Source organism: Thermobia domestica, chromosome 11 (assembly GCF_964235325.1).
Source record: "Thermobia domestica chromosome 11, izTheDome1.hap1.1, whole genome shotgun sequence".
Lineage (NCBI taxonomy): Eukaryota > Metazoa > Arthropoda > Insecta > Zygentoma > Lepismatidae > Thermobia > Thermobia domestica.
In genome coordinates, this window is record NC_137464.1 from 78,339,599 (window position 1) to 78,360,687 (window position 21,089).

General features: G+C 36.8%; 1 protein-coding gene across 1 annotated transcript in view; it reads right to left on the reverse strand.

Moving 5' to 3' along the window:
- LOC145663604 (adipocyte plasma membrane-associated protein-like) overlaps positions 1 to 21,089 on the reverse strand; it is a 272,201-nt gene that overhangs the window by 206,620 nt on the left and 44,492 nt on the right. The gene's annotated exons all lie outside the window — the stretch shown is intronic.

Sequence of the window (21,089 nt, forward strand, 5' to 3'; positions counted from 1 at the left end):
ACACACAAAGAAGTCTATCAGCATTTTATTTTAATCCACGAATGGAAGCGTTACACTGTCAGATTTATTTTCTTAAAGTATAAGTGTATCCTTTTCAAGGACCATGGTTCGAAACCCACCAAGCACGATTAAAACCGAATTCATTTATAGCTAAGCTGTTAGGATACACATCGTTGGTTTGAAAGACCTGAGTTCGATTCCTGGAGAAAAATTTCTTACGATTTTTCTTTTTAGTTTTCTAAAACTTGGTTTAAATTTCTAGTTCGAAAATTTTAAAAGTTTAGTTCGATAAAAAGTTTGATTTGAAAATTTTTAGATGTGATTTACATCTTTAGTTCGAAACTTTTGTTTTTAAAAAATGTTTTAGTTCGACAAAATTTTGTTTCAATTTTTTTAGTTCGAAATTTTTTGAAATTTTTTAGTTTCAAATGTTTTAGTTCGAAAATTTTTTGTTTGAAACTTTTCAATTTTTTGTTCGAAAATTTTTTGATTTGAAAATTTAGTTCGAAAGCTTTTAGTTTATTTTTTTGGTTCGAAAAATTTGTTTAAAATTTTTCGAATTTTTTTTTAAATTTTTGTTTCAAAATTTTTAGTTTTGAAATTTTTTTAGTTCGAAAAAATTTTAGTTTAAAATTTCTTGCACTCTGCGGAACCGCATCGAAAAGAATTGGAGCAGTTTCGGTAAGAAAAATCTGGCAACACTATTTCCAATAATGAATCGCTTACTGAGCGTTTAAAAAATCGCTTAAACTCACAACAATGTGTTATAAGAAAACTACAAGCGACAAGGATGGACCCCTCTTTCACCATTGTTCCTTCCAGAGACGTAAGCTACTAATTCAAGGACAGGATCTCCATACGTAAACATATAAGACGGGCTGTCTCTCCATCAAGGTAAGAAAGCTGGTAATCATCTTATCTGTCAAAGAGAACGATAATATTTAATGTAAACTTCAGTACAATATCATGATACAAAGAAAAGGGTTATTTAAGGAGGGGGTTGAACCCTTCCATGGGAACTTTAAGGATAACCATAAAAAGGGAACAAAATTCTAAAATCCCGGTCTAGGATAGATCGACTGATCTCATGACGTCATATCACGTAACCTAAACAAAAATTGAATTTTCCTCATGGGCTGGGGGGCTAAGATCATGTAACTTCTATCCACCAATCAAAATCGAGGTACCAAAGCACTCATCTTACCCATAAAAGGGAACGAATTTTAAAAAATCCCTGAGCCTAAGATCACGTGACCTCTATCAGCCAATCAGCATCGTAGTACCAAAACATTCATCTTACACGTAAAAGGTAACGAATTTCAAATATCGCAGGGTCTAAAATCACGTGACAGCTGTCAACCAATCAGAATGAGGTATCAAAGCACTCATCTTACCGTAAAAGGGAACAAATTTCAAAAATCCCGGGTGAGGGATTTCCCCGCAGGGTGACTCATGACGTCATACCACGTGACCTGGAAAATTTGAATTTCCCGCGTGGGCGGGGCCTAACGTCACGTGACCTCTCTCAGCCAATCAGAATCGAGAAAATTTTTGCTGACTCGGCTAGCCATACGGGGGGGCCTACTACTTCTGCTGACTAAACTCATTAACGTTAGGAAACAAATTGTTGAAAGGAAATAGAGGAAACCTCCATTCGATGAACAGAGATACCAACGTAGTATTTTCCACACTGAGAAAAAATTGTATGTGGTGTGCGTAAAATCGTATGTTACTTGTAAATCTTGTAGGTTTTGGACTTAACGTATCACAAACGTATAACTGAAAACGCATATTTTATAATACTTTCCGTATAAGTGTTCCATCTGTACGTACTTTCGGTATGAAACAATATAGGCGGACAGGATCTCACATACAAATGGACGTATATAACATATAGCTGACGAAGGTAACATACATATATGTGTGTAATATAAGGAAGACTGTTAGATATCAACGGCATGATATAACATCTAAGGGCAGTGCCTATGTAGCATACGGATAACGTATGCTCCGTACTGATTTCTGTAGTAAGCAAGAGGATTCCGTACATTTGTGGAATGTACCACTGTCCAGAGAACGGATTTTTCTCAGTGCATAAATAGAGGCTTTGCTTGGTATATAATTAAACACAAAGAAACTAGTATCTGATGAAGCCAAAGTGTTAGTTGGCGAAACTGTCACACGTATGTAACTTTTAAATGTGAATTTATTGTTTTGCTCAGCAAATAATTTGTTTCCGTAATCAAGTACGTAGGATACACCATGGCACATGATAGGTTTCGAAACAATTTAAAGAACGCGAAGGTTCCCTCTGAACTCAATATTTCCTTAGATTGCAATTTTGTGCTAAACTTAGTTGATTTCAACTAAAAGTAATTTAAGACTAGTAGTTTTTCTCAAGTGCGTCAAATGGTTCGAAACGGTGACATTTGAAAGTGGATTTTTAGTTTGTGGAGGTACGCAGAAAAAACTGATGGTTTTCAAATTGAAATTGTGAGTACACGGATTATTTCATAAATTATATTTTATTTCCGAATTCAAAATGTTTCGTTTATAACAATTAGGTATGAAACACATCGCTCCTACTTTTTAAAAAAAATCATTTTCCAAATGGTTTTACCTAGGGTTGCCACCTTTCCAAAGCTAGGAGTAGGGATACTTGTTGGATCAAAAGATCCAACATATTTCAATCAAACATTTTCTTGTAGGCCTTATATCTGGAGAACTACACACAGGGTAGCCAAACCAAAACTATCACTTAACTCAGTATGATGTGCTTATTCCGTAGACAATACGAAAACTGGATTTAGGGGCCGTTCAAAAATTTTATAAACCCCTGATCCAAATTATTGGCCAAATTAGCAATTTTTTGATGCATTTTTTTTGGATCATTCCTAAAATTCCTGTCTTTTCAATCAACTATTCGATGGCAAAGGGGTGTACCTGTTTCCTTTTCCATAAGAATGTAATATAAATCTTTCTATAGTGATGAGCAAATCATATATAGGCCTATATTTATTTGATAAAAGGAAAATCAGGCAGATTAAATCATATAGGTCCTATAAAATATAATAGCAAAAATTGCCAATTTGAATAGGATGTACCCTTTGTATATGTTACGTATCTAAGTACATACAAAGTAAATAATAATAACAATTCATTATCCCAGTAGTTTAATATAATTTTGTTTGAGACAGCGCCGTAAGTGCTTCCGCTGCTGTCACTCCCAGGCCTACTGCTTATGCTGCTTACATTTAAATGTATATTCGTTGCTACTTTGAGAAGTCGATCTTCACCAATTACAAAGTGATTTTAGACCCTCTGTTTTAGACGGGACGAGGGACAGTATCTCCAAAATCGGGACAAAACCTAAATATGTGACAACCCTAAATCCACTCCATTGTCAACACATTCTTCCCCATTGTCGAAGAAGGAGCACGGTAGCTCAGTGGAGCCCTCTCCTTTGGTCTAGTGGCTAGCACGAGAGCCTTTGGTGTACGGGGTCCCGGGTTCGATTCCTGGTGGAATGTGTTCGTGTCCCTGTCGTTCTAGCAGATTGGAAAAGCCAGTTAAACGAGTAAAGTAAGTAACATTAGTAATAAGTAATTCAAGTAAATTACTGAGACACGTTCGGTGAGTCAGTTTTTTTTTTAAAAAAAGTAGTAGAGTGCTAACCTCCTGCGCGTGGGGTCCCTGATTCGATCCCGGCCAAGTAACTTTGTGGTGGGACAACACCGTGTCCGTTCCGTGGCTAAGTGGTTAGCGTACGCGCCTTTGGCGCGGGAGTCCCGGGTTCGATTCCCGGCGGGAGCTCATGTGGTTCGGATTCCACGTTAATCAGTAGGTCCACGTCTCATATAGCCTCGCTGCTGAACGGGACGCTAAACAAAAATCAACTCAACTCAACTCAACTCAACACCGTGTCCGTGACTATAGAACCTGTTAAACCAAACAGATAAACCAAGAGTAATAATAACAGAATAATTCATTTGTCATCAACCATAATTATTTAGATGATTTTGCCTTTCTGAATAGCTGAAGGTCGTCTTTTGTTGCAAGTCTGGAGTCTTCACCTTTTATTCTTGCATTCAATTTTGCTTTCATAAACTGTTTCAATGTCGTCAATAACATCTGACATCAGTAATTTAATTTTTTAATGACTCTGAAGTCTCCCAGATTCCATATTTGTTCCAGGCAAAATTAAAATAAACTTTGGTAAAGACAGTAAAGAGAATCAAGCACCATTAAAGTCACCAAGTCACCATTACCCGTGAAGATTTTAATGAATTGGCTTCATTAATGGATTCGGCCGAGATAATCATTCTAGCAGTCTATTGCACGAAGTCGCTTTCGTTAAAGAATTGCCCAGTGGAGTATCAGGCAAACGGACTGACGTACTAACAGGGCCGGCGAGAGCGGTCGCGGGCCCCGGGGCTGAGCAATCCCGGGCCCCTTACATGTTCCCTTATGACTTTTTATGTACTTACCACTTTGGATGGAGGTAAACAAAAATGAACATTAAGGCTTATTTTGAACTATTTATTAGACCATTATTGCATTTAAATTACATGTTAAACAGTATTGCTATATCTCCAAATAAGTGATTAATAAGAACTCTGAACCTAGCCTATGTTCACTGTTCGCTGAAAAAAAAACTCATTAATTCTCTATTTATGATTTTATTTAGACCCTATGCTTGTTGGTTCTAAGATTTTTGAAGGCTTCAAAACTAATATAATAATAATAATAATAATAATAATAATAATAATAATAATAATAATAATAATAATAATAATAATAATAATAATATAGGCCTATTTAATACAATGGTATCAAAATACAGAAAAAAGTAACTTATCTATTTGTAATAGCAAAAGTTCTCTCCCAATGCTCAATCAAATCCTCAAAACAAACTAATTTGTGAAGGAAATACAAAAAGAACGTATTAAATAGTTAATAAAAGTTGAGAAAGTAAATGTTCTCAATCATCCAACCTACCCTGTACTATGAATATCTTTGCACAAATTGTTGATATAAATAATTATATAGAAGTAAGCTATGCAGTTAGTCTTCCTTAACTAGAGACATGAGGCATTAGGCCTAATTTAGTTATTTCAATGAAATATTGCTCAAATTAACTATAGTGTGATTAATAATGTGATATTAATAGTAATTGTCTGTAGGAGAAATTTATTTTATGTATTACTACCACACAACTGTTACAGTTACAATGTATCCTTTTCTACGTATAGTTACAACAAAATTCCCTTTCTGGCCTTTTCAGGGCGAATTCATCAATGATAGCATCCAGGTTGGTACACTTGACAAGTTCTGTCTCCACTGCCAACAAGCCTAAGCTTGATAATCTGTTTTGATACATTGTAGAGTGTAAAACATTTTTTACTCGATTTAACAGAGGGAAAGAGCGCTCTGCACTAGCAACGGTAGCAGGGATTGTGGCGAATATACGAAGGGCCACTGTCAGATTTAGAAATAAAGTTTCTAGATTCAAAGTTTTGATGTTATGTAGGAGATCCCATGGTGAAAGCGTTTTCTAACCAAAATTGGCCGAATATATCAATTTCAGGCTATGTAATTCATCAGAAAGATCATCTCCTAAATCTTTTAGATATCGCTGGACTAGTGCAGCTGCTTGTTCTTGGATCTGGTCACCTGTCATTTCTTTGCAAGACCACAATACACAAAAATTGTTACCCAAAGACCGCAATGATTGGAAGCGAACTGAGTAAGAATATACAACATTTAGTAATTGTTTATCCTCGGCCGCCGGACCCCCTTTGGAGCGCCGGGCCCCAGGGCTCTGGCCCCTCCTGCCCTCCCCTCTCGCCGGCCCTGCGTACTAATATAATAAGTCTCACAAGGTGTGATTCTAATACATTCAGAGTGATCTGATCACCAGCGTTGCCAATGTGTGTGTAATTGCACAAAATGTGTGCAATTTTGGCCTGTTTGTGCATTTTGTGTGTAATGCCAATCTGTGTGCATTTTGTGTGTAATTTGGCACAATTAAAAATTTTGATCATTGATGACTTTTACGAAGTTCCTTTCATTCAAATATTCATTATTTCCACCATTTTTCCCCCTGAAAATTGCCTTCTAAAAACTACGTGCTCCAACGCGACTCCAGGCCAGCGCAATAAAACCACAGAGAAAATAACAAGTTATTTTTTTATTATTGTTAATCTCTTGTTATTTTCTCTACAGTATGATAAAACCTATCTTGTTCCTTGGTACCTCACTTCTTGTTTTTCAGAAGCGGGTGTCATGACATTCCCAAGCAAAGGCGCTTTGTTCAAGCAAGCAATGTGAATGAATGTTGACCCTCAATGTTGGCCAAAACATGAGGCGGAGGTGGTAAGAAGTCTTGTCTTCTCACCACTTGTGAAGAAAATGCCATTTTGCAAACAGATGAACGACAGAGTGGCCGATGTCCAATTAAAAACATTAAGTACGTTGAAAGGAATGGCGCAGACTTCCCAAGATTTATGTGGGTGCATATCAATGGCGGGTCATATTAGCCTATATGTTTTCAGGGAAGTCTCGATGTTTGATTGATTTACTTTAAGTTAAAATATTTTATGAACAATGTCATAAAGGCCTGTGCTGTGAGAAAGTAAAATATATCGGTACTATAAGGATAAATTGAGTCTGCTCTAGCTTAGTCGATAACACCTCTGATTTAAACGCAAGAGAAACTGGTTCAAACCCGGGTTCAAGTTAAAAATCTTGTGGGTGCGCCGCACCCACAAGATTATTTATGTGGGTGCCGGAGTCCTGGAGCACCACGTAGTCGGCGCGCATGGTTGAAAGGAAAATGAAAGTGACAATGGGCGGGAAGGTTACGGTTTTACAATAATAATAATAATAGTAAATCAAGCGCTGAATCCCTGAACAATGGCTGGTCAATGTACACTCATGTCCAAAATAATTGTCGCATATCTATAACGGTCGTGTTGTGCGAATATAATTGGATAATAAACTCGCAAGGTACTTCTAGTACTGTTACTATGTGTATAATCGGGAAATGTATATATGTGCTAAATTTCATAGAAGAAAATTATAAATACAAAAATTAGAATGAGTACATCAAAATGTTGCTGAGCTCCTTCGTGGCTAAGCGGTTAGCGTACACGCCTTTGGCGTGGAAAACCCGGGTTCGATTCCCGGTGGGAGCTCATGTGGTTCGGATTCCACGTTAATCAGTAGGTCCACGTCTCATATAGCCTCGCTGCTGAACGGGACGTTAAACTCAAAATCAACTCAACTCAACTCAAAATGTTGCTAAATGGACAAGAAAAGTTTTTTTTTGTTATATTGTTCTTATTTACAGATCTTTTAACATGAAATTTACCACGTACATGTTTCTGCCGATTATACACATATTAAGTGTGTTAAATGTACCCTGCGATATCATTATGCAAATATATTCGCACAACAAGCCTGTTATAGATATGCGACAATCATTTTGGACATGAGTGTACGTATAGGTATATACGTCATTAGACATGATATACATATAGATACGTAGTTATGTATTGTGTAATGTTGTGTGCACTGTCTTCCAGCTTGTGTGTAAAATTGTGCAATTTGGACGGAAGGTGTGTGTAATTTTGCTCGCCGTGTCTGGCAACACTGCTGATCACTTCCAAATTAGGCTCTGCTTGCATCTAAGGCCCGTTACACAGTCAAGCGGAGCTCCGCGCTCCGCGTCCCGTCTTCCGCCCTCCGCACTACGCGTGTGTGCTTACACAGTCATCCGTAGCTACGCGCTACGCGTCACGTGATTATATACAGGATTCTTCTCAGTCAGTGTTGCGAGTCAACATAAAAAGTTGGAAACGACAATAGTGGCATCTTAATATTTCTGTAAGAAGAGAAAACGAAGAACACAGAAAAATAAATGTCTCAAGATTTATCCCTTAGTTTCTCAAAAAAGTTTTAAGGGAGCTTTACGTCCGTGTATATAGATTTGCGAGAAGACGAGAAGTACTTCAATAATTTCCGTACGTCAATTCAGTCGTTCGATGACCTAATTGAAAAAAAAAAAATCCATGGAAATTATAAAAATGCAATTTAAATAAAATTCTTATGCACGCTCTTAAAATACAGTACTTAACAGATACTGTTTTTTAACAAATGAAAATAACCGATGTTTGTACATTTGGTTAGAACTTCACATCCAATCAACTATTTAATAGTAGAGATAAATTATTTGCCTGAATTTATCTTGTTTCATTGTCCATACCTTCATTTTTACCAAAAAAAAAATCTTTTACATATCTTGTTCCATGCCTGTTCACGAATGTCACGCTTTTTGTGTTCCTCACAAGAGGGATCCCATTAACATGGTGTTAATTTAACCGCCGTGATAATTGAAACTGAAACTGAAATTTGTTGAAAGAAAGTCCAAAAATTACAATAGTCACGTACTGTTAAGAGTGGTATATTAGAGGCACCACATGTACAGTTCCAATTAAGCAAAGACATTAATTGAAAGTTCCAATTAAACGAAGACAATATAGCTAAATTAAAAATAACACTAAACAATATGAAAATAGTATTATAGAACAGTATAAAATATTATTTAGCAACTCACTATCAAACATAAGAAAAGAAATCTGGATCAATTTGCATTTTGCTGTTGCTACCATGCACGTTTCTTTTTAAATTTTAAAGAGAAGTGGCTGCTCCGCGCGCGGAGTTCCGCTTGACTATGTAAGCACCCATTTGCTCAATGGCCTTATCTGCCTCGCGGAGCGCGGAGCGCGGATAGGGCCACGCGGAGGCTGCTCCGCGCGCGGAGGCCTCCGCGTGACTATGTATGCACCCATAAGAATCAATAGAACAATCTTGCCACGCGGGACTCCGCGCGCGGAGCTCCGCGTGACTGTGTAACGGGCCTAATCTTTGTACATTGTTGTCCATCGACCCAAGACTGACTTCTTTTCTTCCCCCATCCACTCAGAGTTTCTAAATACATTTTAATACTACGCAACATATAATCAGAAACTTTCTTGAAATGCCCCATAAGAATGCTTACAAAGTATACGGAAGAAAATGTTTCATTTTATTCGCACCTACTGGTACTTACCAGAATTTATTTTTGTTTCTTCCTGACCTGAGAGCGGTAGCAAGAATGATGTGATAAGCCACCGTTCATGCTAATAGGATTCATTTATTGGTACCACTAAAAGCGATTTTTAATAACTTTTGAGTTTGAATGTTTTTATATCAAATCAAATTATTTTGATGTAACAAAAATAAGAGTATGGAACAGGGGCATCGTTTGGAGACGGCAAGGGGGCAGTGAAACTCTATGTATATCACTGATACGAAGGTATTATTTTGGTGAGAAAAAAATCGTCTAGAATATTTGAACCTCCAAAAGAGTATTTACTCTGCACCTGATTACTACGTAAACTATTTCCCGAAAGTTCCTAACCCACAACAGGAATGTATTGCGGTTTGGAACACTGTGAAGCCAATTAATGTTGAATTTGTTAGCGAAATGGATGCTGGGTAACCGTCCCTGACTCATTGTTTTCTTAAGAAAAAATAGAACAAAAAATCTTCAAGATTAAAGCTTGGACGCCTGAAGTAATTTGAGCTGGCTACAATGTCACGGCCAACCTCACCAACCATATCTGCGTAGAACTGATCTAAGAAAGAAAAAAAAAAGAGAGAGAAGTAGAAACAAACCTTTCAGTTATGCCAGTCGAGAATACGGCTCACACATGGGAAAAATATATGAAACAATGTAAAATTATGATTTTCAAAAGACAGATGGGGTATGTTTCGTAACTAATTGTTATAACCAAAACGATTTGAGTTATAGGCCCTATTTCAATTCGAAAATAAAAGACCAAACGAGGGAAATAATTGGTCTGGTTACAATTTCAATTTGAAAACTGTCCTGTTTTTCTAACGGATCCTATATATTTGATGGAGCTAAATCTAGTAAATACGGAGGTTGATACCAAGTAGAGTATTTTTTTTTTTTTTTTGCCAAAATTATATTATCAGCAGTGATATGTGGGCGGGCATATCGTCATGACAAAACATCAAGTTCTTTTCTCTTCAAACATTGAGTCTTTCTTCCCTTAGTGATTGTCGAAGAACTTCCACAATATTACTGGCTTCTTTCCTTCTGAAAGAAGTTTACGGTGAATGGCATCTTGAGAAGCGAGCGAAAAAGAAGAAAAATAATCACTGACGAAGACCATATTTCACCAAGTTTATATAATGCGGTTTACATATATCAGAAGAACATGCGTTTCAAATCTCGTATCTCATGTAACCTCAATCATGAACTGCCAAGGGGAGTTAAACTCCAAATGTATGAGGCAAATATATCAAAATGTTGAATACAACCTTGAACTTACCAATAGAGTTAGAACATAAATGATGGTCACACTAACAAATTATCAAAGCTTCTGATTTTCATTCCTCGTTTCAGTAAAGGAAAAAAAGCGAGGAAATTTGTTTTCGCTACGCGGTAAAGCTTTTAACAATTCTTCGTGTACACAGAACAATTTCCTTAGAAGTTTAATTGGTCCACCTACCAACTTTTTTAATCTTTTGTAGCATTTTTCCATTTTGTTCCAGTTACTTCCACTAATTCTCTCTGCATATTTCCAAAATTAACGATATTCGTATTTGTGCAGAATGTATTGACTAACTAACTAACGAGGGTGTACTACTGTCAAGTTGAAAAAGCCAATTCATTATTATAAGCATGTGTGCATGAAAAAAAAAAAAAAAAGATACATGGCTGGATATTTGTATTCCGTCAACCTTGTCATCTTGTAACAAATTACCTTCTTGTTGAGACTGACATGGAAGGTCAGGCTCAACCATGGAAAGTAAAAAGATAGACGAAGATCATTTTAATGCAAGCAGTAAAAGTAAATGGAATTCCTTATTCTATTACATCTTAAATTAAGATCAGCGCTATGCTTGATAGGATCAACTATTAAACCGTACTTAACAGAAGACCATTCTGTGAATGAGAATTGCAAGTGGAAATTCCGAATGTCAATGCACTGTTTAAATGCGGTGTAAAATGGTTGTTTGTGGTTTGCAAGGAAAGGATTAATGTTTCATGTTACCGCTCTCTTTGTATTTTCGCTTCAGGAATTCTTTTCTCATTAGGTGGGCCTAATTACTTTTCGTCTGTTAAGTAATCCCAAGTACTTGCTTCAGCAACAAAAGGGATTCAATATATATATATATATATATATATATATATATATATATAATTGGCTATTCGTCGGTGACGAGAGATCATTTCACATTTCCGGCGAAGTTTTGCGAGTTTCAACCAGGGTGCGAATTGGCGGGGGGGATGCCAGGGATTTCCCCCCCTGACAAAAATCTTTCCCACCCTGGAGAAGAAAAAGTTTATCCCTGGCAGGGATAACTTTTTCCCCCTCTGGAGTATTTTTAAATTGACATAAAGATAAGATAGAAAAAGGGAACAATTCTTACTTTGCGTAACTAACCTAAATATTACATGAGTGAAAATTTATGAAAGATCTCACATCTCAACTGTTTTGTACTTGTTAGTAGACTATATATATATATATATATATATATATGTGTGTGTGTGTGTGTGTGTGTGTGTGAGGACTGGGTGCGCATATGGGTGAAATTCATCCCCCCCTGGGAAAATTTTTCAATTCGCACACTGGTTTCAACCCTGGTTGTACTAAACATCTAAATTGGTTCGGATTAGAACGCGTACCTCTAGTGCAAAGGTTCCTTGGTTCAAGCCCACATCATATGAATTTGTAGTAGGGTATTCGTATTAATGGCTTTCTCAGTATTCTCATGGTGTTCGCATTCCCAATCCATTACTCATAATTATTAACACTAATTTGTTTATACAAACAAGTGAGTTTTGTTTTACATTATGAAACTACAGACGACTTTCAAATTATGCAAATTGAACACAAATCGGAAATACTAGACCTATAACTTCCGGTTTCAGTAGAGAAATAACACATTGTTTAAAATGGTTTATTAAAAAATGAATACGTTTTACTACTCAAAAAAATTTTGAGTAAGTGTTTCTCAATTTTGAGGAGAAGATAACTCAAAAAAAATGAGAATGAGGAAATTTAATTGCACATTTGAGTCAGAGACTGGTTCTCAAAAATTAATAACAATGTATTCTTTAAAATATTATTTTATGAGGATCATGAGTTATAAAACAGTTGGCAAATCCAATAGAAGAGCACAAAATTTCTTATAATTCTGGGACTACTATATGTGGCTGATGGAGGAACTACTTTGCGGATGGGTATAGTGAAAGTTTGAATGAAGACACGTAATGGAAATGATTGTACGAGGGCTAGTCAAGAAAGACTTGGACTGATTTTTTTTCTAGGCAATTTATTATTACTCAGCAACAGGCACATGATCCTTTTCAAAGTAGTCCTCGCCCATTTGAATGCACTTTTTCATTCGAGTCTTCCAGTCCTCAAACACGTGTCGCAGGCCATTCTTTGAGAGGTCCTTCAAAACCGCCTCCGAGGCCTTCAGAACCTCGGAATTATCGGAGAAGCGGCGTCCACGCAGTCTGGATTTTAGGGCAGGGAATAGAAAAAAGTCGCACGGTGCGGTAGGCGTCTCCACCATCCTCAAACCTTTGCAACAGCTCCCTGCAAGTCTCCACTCGAACGGCCTTCTGCTCTGGTGTCAGGAGTCGCGGAATCCATCGCGCACACACTCGGCTCATGTGGAGGTGGTCATGCAAAATTTTGAAGGCACTGCCATGAGATATGCGTAGTGCGGCTGCCAGATCGTCGATACTGATGCGGCGATCTTCTCTAACAATGACTGCTGCCGTGTTTATGTTCACCTCAGTAACAGCTGACGCTGATACACCTGGTCCACCAGCTTTCGTGATTGTCATTCGGCCCTCTTTAAACTCTTTGAACCACCGGAACACGGTACTTCGTGGCAGAGCGTCATCTTTGTAGGCTGCTCTCAACATTCCTAGAGTTTCTGTTGCACTTTTCCCCAGGCGATAGCAGAACCGTATAGCTGCAAATTGTTCATCTCGTAATGACTCCATTTCTTCTACAGGCGACTTCTAGAGGCGGCGCAGAACATCACCTGCAATAAAAAGTCGTGGTTACCAAACATGCAATGATTCCTTAACAACATTTTATATATATGCACAGCAAGACCCACCCTACTTGTATGCCAAACTATGAAGCTCCAGCGTTAACAGAACTGCCGGGAAAAAAATCAGTCCAAGTCTTTCTTGACTTGCCCTCGTAGATTTGTGTGTGTGTGTGAATATATATATATATGTGTGTGTGTGAATGTTTATGGAAACATGGAAAGCGTTGTAGAAGACACAGAATTTCATAATTTAATAGAAGATTTCTCAAATATGAATATGAATTTAATATCTGTATAATTAAATATGTGTGTAGTTTTAAGTTTGAATACAATGTTGTTTGTGTATGATATCGGAGACGGAATCTGTCCTTTCGACATTGAAATCGTACAAAATTAGTTCATCGCTATCTCTTGCGAATAATACTATACATGTATAGGCATCAATATTAAAACTGGGAGTTGCACTTTCTCTCTCCTCAAGGCCCGGAAATTGAGGAAAGATCCTCTTTTTACGAGTGCCCGAAGACGAGGCCTAATATAATATATGTTCATTTTTGGTCATTGTAGACCAGAAAATGGTGGGTTTTATTTGTCCTTTTTTTCTTTTTTCTCTTTTTCTTTCTTTCTTTCTTTTCTTCTTCTTCTTTTTTTTGCCTTTTTCGGCGTTTTATGTTTATTGGTCTTCTTAAAGCTTTTCATAGGTCTTAACGTCGTTTTTTGCACTTCATCTTTCGACAATAAATTTACTGGCCATTAACTCGAATCACCACCACCTCTTAAACATATTTTCCTTAGTATAGAAAATTCCAATGATAAGACATTCTTCAACGACTGGACTGATAAGACCAGATAAGGAGGCGTAACAATATAATCCACCAAGGGGGGGTGAAGGTGGGGAAGTTTTCTTATTTTAGTTTGTACTTCAATTTGTGGAGAAGGACAGACCGTTATCTTACCAGAAGCTTGTATTTCTTGAGCATTATATTCATTAAACATATAATTGTAATTAAATTCGGCCTTATTTTTACGTCCTTTTTTTTCAGTTTTAGGTCCTTTTTTTAAAAGAAATTTTTAGATCATTTAGGTTCAAGAAATTTTTAGGTTCTTCTTTGGCAACTTTTAGGTCTTCAACTTCTAAGGTTGTAATGTTAGCACGTACGTACTGTATGTAGTCTGTACCAGAGTTGGCGTGGGTCAATGAAAACTTGACCCACGACCCACTGACCCACCGTGACCCACGACCCACTGACCCACCACCCACCGTGACCTAACATGACCCACCAACCACCGTGACCCACTCTGACCCACCATCCACGGTGACCCACTCTGACCCACCACCCACCATCAACCACTCTCATCCACTGTGACCTATTCTGACTCACCAAAATCCATCGTCATCAACTCTGAACACGATCCACGGCCTCTTCTGTACTCACTAGAGTTTACACTTGTAATAAAACAAGACTGTGAAATTGTCACTAATCGGAGTTTGAATTTCTAGTCAATCGCTCAAGCACCACTCTGTTAGAATAACGGTGGATCTTACCTTTATGATATAAAATGGTAAAGTGTTTGTCAGTGAAGAAATTGAAACAGTTCGAGATGGGGGCAATTTAGTGTGTGCCTAAAATATACTTGTACTAAGAGAGTATTACTTTCTTCTACTAAGAGAGTATTGCAAGTGTTACTTTCTGAGCGCATTCCAAAACAAACTTCTATTCGCAGGAAAATACCCCTGTACAATATGGAAAAGGTTATGGTTTCTCAATTCACAGTATTTTTCTCACAAAAGGCTTGAAAAATCAGTTTTTCATAGTGTATAAATGTGCTCGGGTACCCTATGTGAGAGCATCTTCATAAAGTATGCTCATAATTGTAGTTTGTGTAATCACTAAAACACCAAGTTAAATTTAAGTTACAAATCTGCATAATTGCAATTATTATGAATATTTATTCAAAGTAGTTTATCTAAAGCAAAGAAGAGACTTACTAAAAAATAGGTACAAAGTTGAATAACACAAATAATCCATTAGTAATACAAGTATACATTTTCTATAACTCGTAATTTTCCACCTTAAAACAAACCTGAAATCGGACTTAATTCCTGTTGGTAACTTTTACGTGGTAAACCATCCGCAGCGGAATGATGTCCATCCTTCAGCCAAGAAATAACTAGCTCGTCTACTTTGAGCTTGCCTAGCGGTGGGCCATTAACATTGATGAACAACAAGTGAGACAATATTTGAGCACTTAGTCTATTTCTAATATCAGTCATCTGTAAATTCATAACGGGAAATCCCCGTTCGCACTCTGTCATGGAAATTGACAATATTTCTTTCTACCCGATTTCTGCAACTCCTCATCGACAATCTGCTTGTTAGACTTAAGTCTGATTACGATTTTTCTTCGTCAGTTTTGAAATACTCAGCAAGAAGTATCACCTCTCTATCACCATACAACATCTTTTCCATATCGACCATGTCAGTTGGCAATGTCGACTCATGGAGAACAGAAACTTCATCTACCACGCCTTCGATAGGGAATCTTGTGAATAAATTTAAATTAAAGCCTGATAAACTGATGATTTCTTATTTGTTTATAAATTTAATTTTTGTAATTTCACATGAAGGTTTGATGCCATTACCAAGTTCCCTCCCCCGTCTAGAAAGCGAAAGATAACGAGGTTCCTGGAAAGTGTTCAGAGGTGAATGGGAATTTTCCTCCTTCTTCCTCTTCAATTACCACACTGCTGTTTGCCATGTGCCAAATTACGATGAATTTAAATTATCATAGTATAATTATTTCCTTGTTGAATTATCAATACTTTTCAGTGGAAAAAAGGAAGAAATTTGAAAGTTCCAAATCAAGGTAAGTAGACCAACGTAAAGGAAAAAAGTGTAAAATTCTCCATATAATTATACAATCCGTACAATCCAAACTTAAAATTTCCGTGTAATTAAGCTTACAGTAGGAATTTTATGCCTATTTTAGTCACAAGTTTTTGGGTTGGTTGTCCTGTGCTGTAAGCGCTCAATATAATAAACATAAGCTTCAGCAATTATTATAGTAGAAAGCAATGGATATATGAAGCCAAGCACTGTATTTTTTGTTTCTGATTTTTTTCTTAAATAACATCGATCGTTTACGATCATTTTTACAAACCAACCCACCACCAATTTTCCATATATAGAAAGTGTCAACCCCCCACATAAAGGAGAATTTAAAAAAATGCTAGGACACATTCTGTTTTTTTTTTTTTGTTTTTTTTTTTTTGTTTTTTTTTTTTTTTTTTTTTTAAATAAAGAGTTAATACACTGAATTTCAGCTCCGTAAGTTTAACGGCTTGCGAGATACTCATTTTTTTCGCAAGAATTCGGATCCTCACTACCTTTTTAGGATATTATGTATTATAATGAAAGCAATATAACATCCCAGTTTGGATTAAGGCCTAACTATATATCAAAAGTAATTTCATTTGACTTTGCAATTTGACCATGATGATCAGGCACACATAGTTACATTCAATTTTTTATATAATAATTTATATATTGCAGTGATTTAAAAATGTATTTTTTCCAGTAGTTAGCTCCTCTAAATACTCACAGATCTCGAAAGCCAACTAGTAGTATAAGTCCTATTGCTATTATTACAATTAAAAATATCAATATCCAAAAGTGCCTGAAATTCTTTTTTCACTTGGTTAGATATACTCACCTCAAGTAAGTAGACAGAAACAAGTGGAAAAGGAAGGGAAATGAAGGTCTTGAAAGTAAAACGAAGACAAATTTACCAGTCTTCAGAAGATACTGTCTACCATGCAGTGAGCAGAGAAGGTCGGTAGATTATACTGAGTCGGTGGGTCGCAGTGGGTCATGGTGGGTGGTGGGTCACAGTGGGTCATGGTGGGTGGTGGGTCACAGTGGGTCATGGTGGGTGGTGGGTCACAGTGGGTCATGGTGGGTGGTGGGTCGCAGTGGGTCACGCTGGGTGGTGGGTCATAGTGGGTTATTTGTTGATCCACGACCCACTGACCCACTCAGAAAACTTGACCCACCGACTCACTGACCCACTCCATCTCTGGTCTGTACAAATAACTCTCGAACGAAAGTAAATTTTTGAGTTGTATTTATTGCAATAGAGAGCTAGAGAGATTATCTTTGTCTAGTTCTTTAATTAAGTCAATCTATTAACACCTTCACTAGTGACAGTGACTTTAACGGGGACTGTCCATACCCCATACATGTCAGTGTCGTGTGACGGTCTTTACAGTCCTTAGTAGAGTTCATTTTATGCATGTCAGTAAAATAAAAGTTCCAATATCTTTATTTATAAAATTTTAATGGTGATATATCATACAATCCACGTGACGCTACGGGGGCGTGGTGGCTCAGTGGTAGAGCGTTCACCTCCGGTGCTTGGAGTCCCTGGTTCGATCCCAGCTCGCGCCGTGTGGACTTTGTGGTGGACAAACACCGTGCTCGTGGGTTTTCTCGGGGTTCTCCCGTTTCCTCCCACTTTCTTCATTCCACCATTTCATTCATTTCTCATTATCACCGTCTCCTTTAGCCTAACCGGCATAACCGTGGGACGTTAAACTTAAAGATTTCATTTTCATTTTTCCACGTGACGCTAGGCTACAGAAAAAATGAAACTATGAATTTAAGAAAGAAGATTTCCGAGATATTTCAGGATTTTAAGTTGAGAGACTATAAGTCTAATCACTATTATAGCTGCATGAGGCTCGATATTATTTTTAAACTTTTCAAATACGTTACGTATAATGAAGTTTATTCTTCTCATACACTCTGAGATCTATTTAACTCCCTCTGTCCTCTCCCACTGCGGAGAGGAAGGAAAGGTTGCTACACCACTTACAGGTAGTTTTAAGCTATGAATTAAATATTTCTCTTGGCGTATGATAAAGTAATGTAATTTGTACACAATTATTCCATTTCTTAAATTTCTAAATAATTTTTCCTCCCATCGTTTTTCATTTGTATGCAGTCCACCTTTAATTTTTAGGAGACGTCAAATGATAAAATATGTACTCAAATTGCATTACAATCTTAAGCAGCTACTCTTTGAGAAAACAAATCAGTTATATTTCTCAATACACTAAAAGCGAAAAAACCACAAGTGCAATCAATATGCAGACATACAAAATACTGAATTTGTATATCCTGTTCGTACATATAAAATATTGACAAGGTCGTAATTTCAATGCAGAAAATATTACGTAAAGATCGTAACCACAATGTAGTACTTATGTCTCACTGATCACTGCTTCAGAGTAGCTACTTTTTCATTTTTCTTTATAGATGAAGGGGGAGGGGCAGAGTGGCTCAGTGGTAAAGCGCTTACTTGTGGTGCGTTGGGTTCTTGGTTCGATCAACGGTCAAACAAGTTTGTAGTGGACAACATTGTGTCTATGGGTTTTCTCAGGGTACTCCTGTTTTCTACCACATTATCACTCCAACGATTCTGACATCATCCAATTGCCTTAATCATCCGTCTGCCTTAGCCTAAAGAGTCTATCCGTGTTACGTTAAACTGAAAGATTTCATTTTTTATGGATGAATCTGAAAAGAAAATCAATAAGATGTTAGAAAACCTGAGGAAGGGCTTTGAAGAATATGGGGTGAAAATAAATGTTAGAAAGGCAAAAGCCATGGTAAATGGAACGAAGCTGCCGGTGTCAAATATAAGAGTGGGACGGGAGAAAATAGAACAAGTGAAAAGTTTTCGATATCTGGTTAGTATTCTTAGTAATAACATGAAGTGCGAACGTGAAATAAAAGCAAGGATAGGAATGGCGAAAGAAGCCTTTAGGAGGAAGAAAAATCTGTTTGGTGGGACCTTGAATAAAGAGTTGAGAAAAAGGTGTGGAGTGTTGTACTGTATGGGGCGGAAAAATGGACGTTAAGTAAAAGTGATGAAAAACGACTAGAAGCCTTCGAAATGTGGGTGTGGAGAAGAATGGAAAGAATTAGTTGGGTCGAGCGGAAAACGAATGAGAGAGTGTTAGAAATGGTGGGTGAGAAAAGAACACTTTTAGATAGTATTAGGAAGAGGAAGAGAAACTGGTTGGGACATTGCCTAAGAAGAAATTGTATCATGAAGGACGTCCTAGAGGGTATGGTGGCAGGAAAGAGAGGGAGGGGACGAAGGAACAGAAAGATCATACGTGAAGACGAAGAGGTTAGCGGAGGACGTGGAGCATGGAAGCTTCTCAGCTGTGGCAAGTGACTTGCCAATAAGGGCAGAATACCTATGATGATGATGATGATGGATGAAGAATTGACTAACATAAATCTCCGATTTCATTATTCGTTTGAATAAAAGTACTTTCTTGTTTGTTTGTTTCATATTGAACCAAATACACAGAGCACCTTCAAGCAAAATGGTTTAGTGGATGCTGCAATACACGATTACATATCTCAGTTACAACATACCTACTGTACATCATTGGCATTTTTTAAAAACGAATTAGTAAACTAGAACAAGTTGGGTTTTCCCCGTAATCTGTTAGTTGACGCTAAGTACACCAAAACGAACAAATAAATAAGGAATAATTGTTTGTTTTTCCTATAAAAGCATTTAATATTTATATTTGTGGAATGAATTTTCTATTTTAAATAGATATAAAAATCAAACAAAACGCGTGGAATGATATATACATGGTGAGTGCTGGCACTTTCTTTTCCAGAAACAAAGCGCTTCTTCTAAGTATTTATTATACAGTATGGCACTAAATTCGTTGCACAAAAGCAGAGGAGTGATTCCTGAGAGTAAAACAAACAAAAAAGTTCCTATAAACATAGGGCGAAAACCCCATCGTTTACGTGTTATAGGCTGCCGAAAATATGTAAAAATGAATTCTAAAAGTCCATAACTCCAAAACTATGGGACCTAGTGTAGTCGGGCCAAGACTTCACTTAGGAACTAGTATGTGCTCTATCCAAAAATACATGTTTTAGAATCCTAAGGTACTCACACAACAATTTTTATGGAGGTAGTTTGAGAGTACTTTATACCATAGGCCCGTAGTCAAACTCCCTCTATAAAAATTGTTGTGGAGGCACCTCAGGATTCTGAAACACGCATTTTTGGATAGGGCACATATTAGTTCCTAAGTGAAGTCTTGACCAGAACAAGGTAGGTCCCATAGTTTTGGAGCTATGAACCTTTAAAATTCATTCTTTCATGATTTCGGCTGCCTACAACACGTTTTCGCCCTATGTTTATTGGAACTATTTTGTTTGTTTTACTCTCAGGAATCACTCCTCTACTTTTGTACAACGAATTTAGCGCCATACTGTATAATAGTGCAGAAATTTTAGGTCGAAATCAGGGGTTAATATATATATATATATATATATATATATATATATATATATATATATATATATATATATATATATATATATATATATATATATATATATATATATATATATAATTCATACAAGCAAGGAACTTTGCACAGTTGTAGTACTTGACCTCCTTATCAGCATTAAAAGTCCTCTAAGACTGAAATTGAGCTTCGGCCGCCATATTGGAAAATGGCCGTCGATTTTAAGTTTTTCGCTGATAACTTCACAATAAGCAGAGATAGCGTAAAATATAAACTGTGTTATTCGTAGAGAATGAAAAACCACACATTTTGGTGTATAATACGTTTCTCTAGTTTTATTCGTTCAGGACATATGAAGTTTTAAATTATGGGAAAATTGTTATATTGTGCAGATCTTACTGTTTCTCTGGCAGAATTCGATCATTATAGATTGCATTCTTACTCAAATTGTGCATTAAAATGAAGAGGATACAAATACAGATTTTGGTGTATAATATGTTTATATATATATCTATCAGTGACTTGTAAATCACACAGTAATAACACTTGTAAATCAAGTGGCAATCCGTAAAATTTACAACAA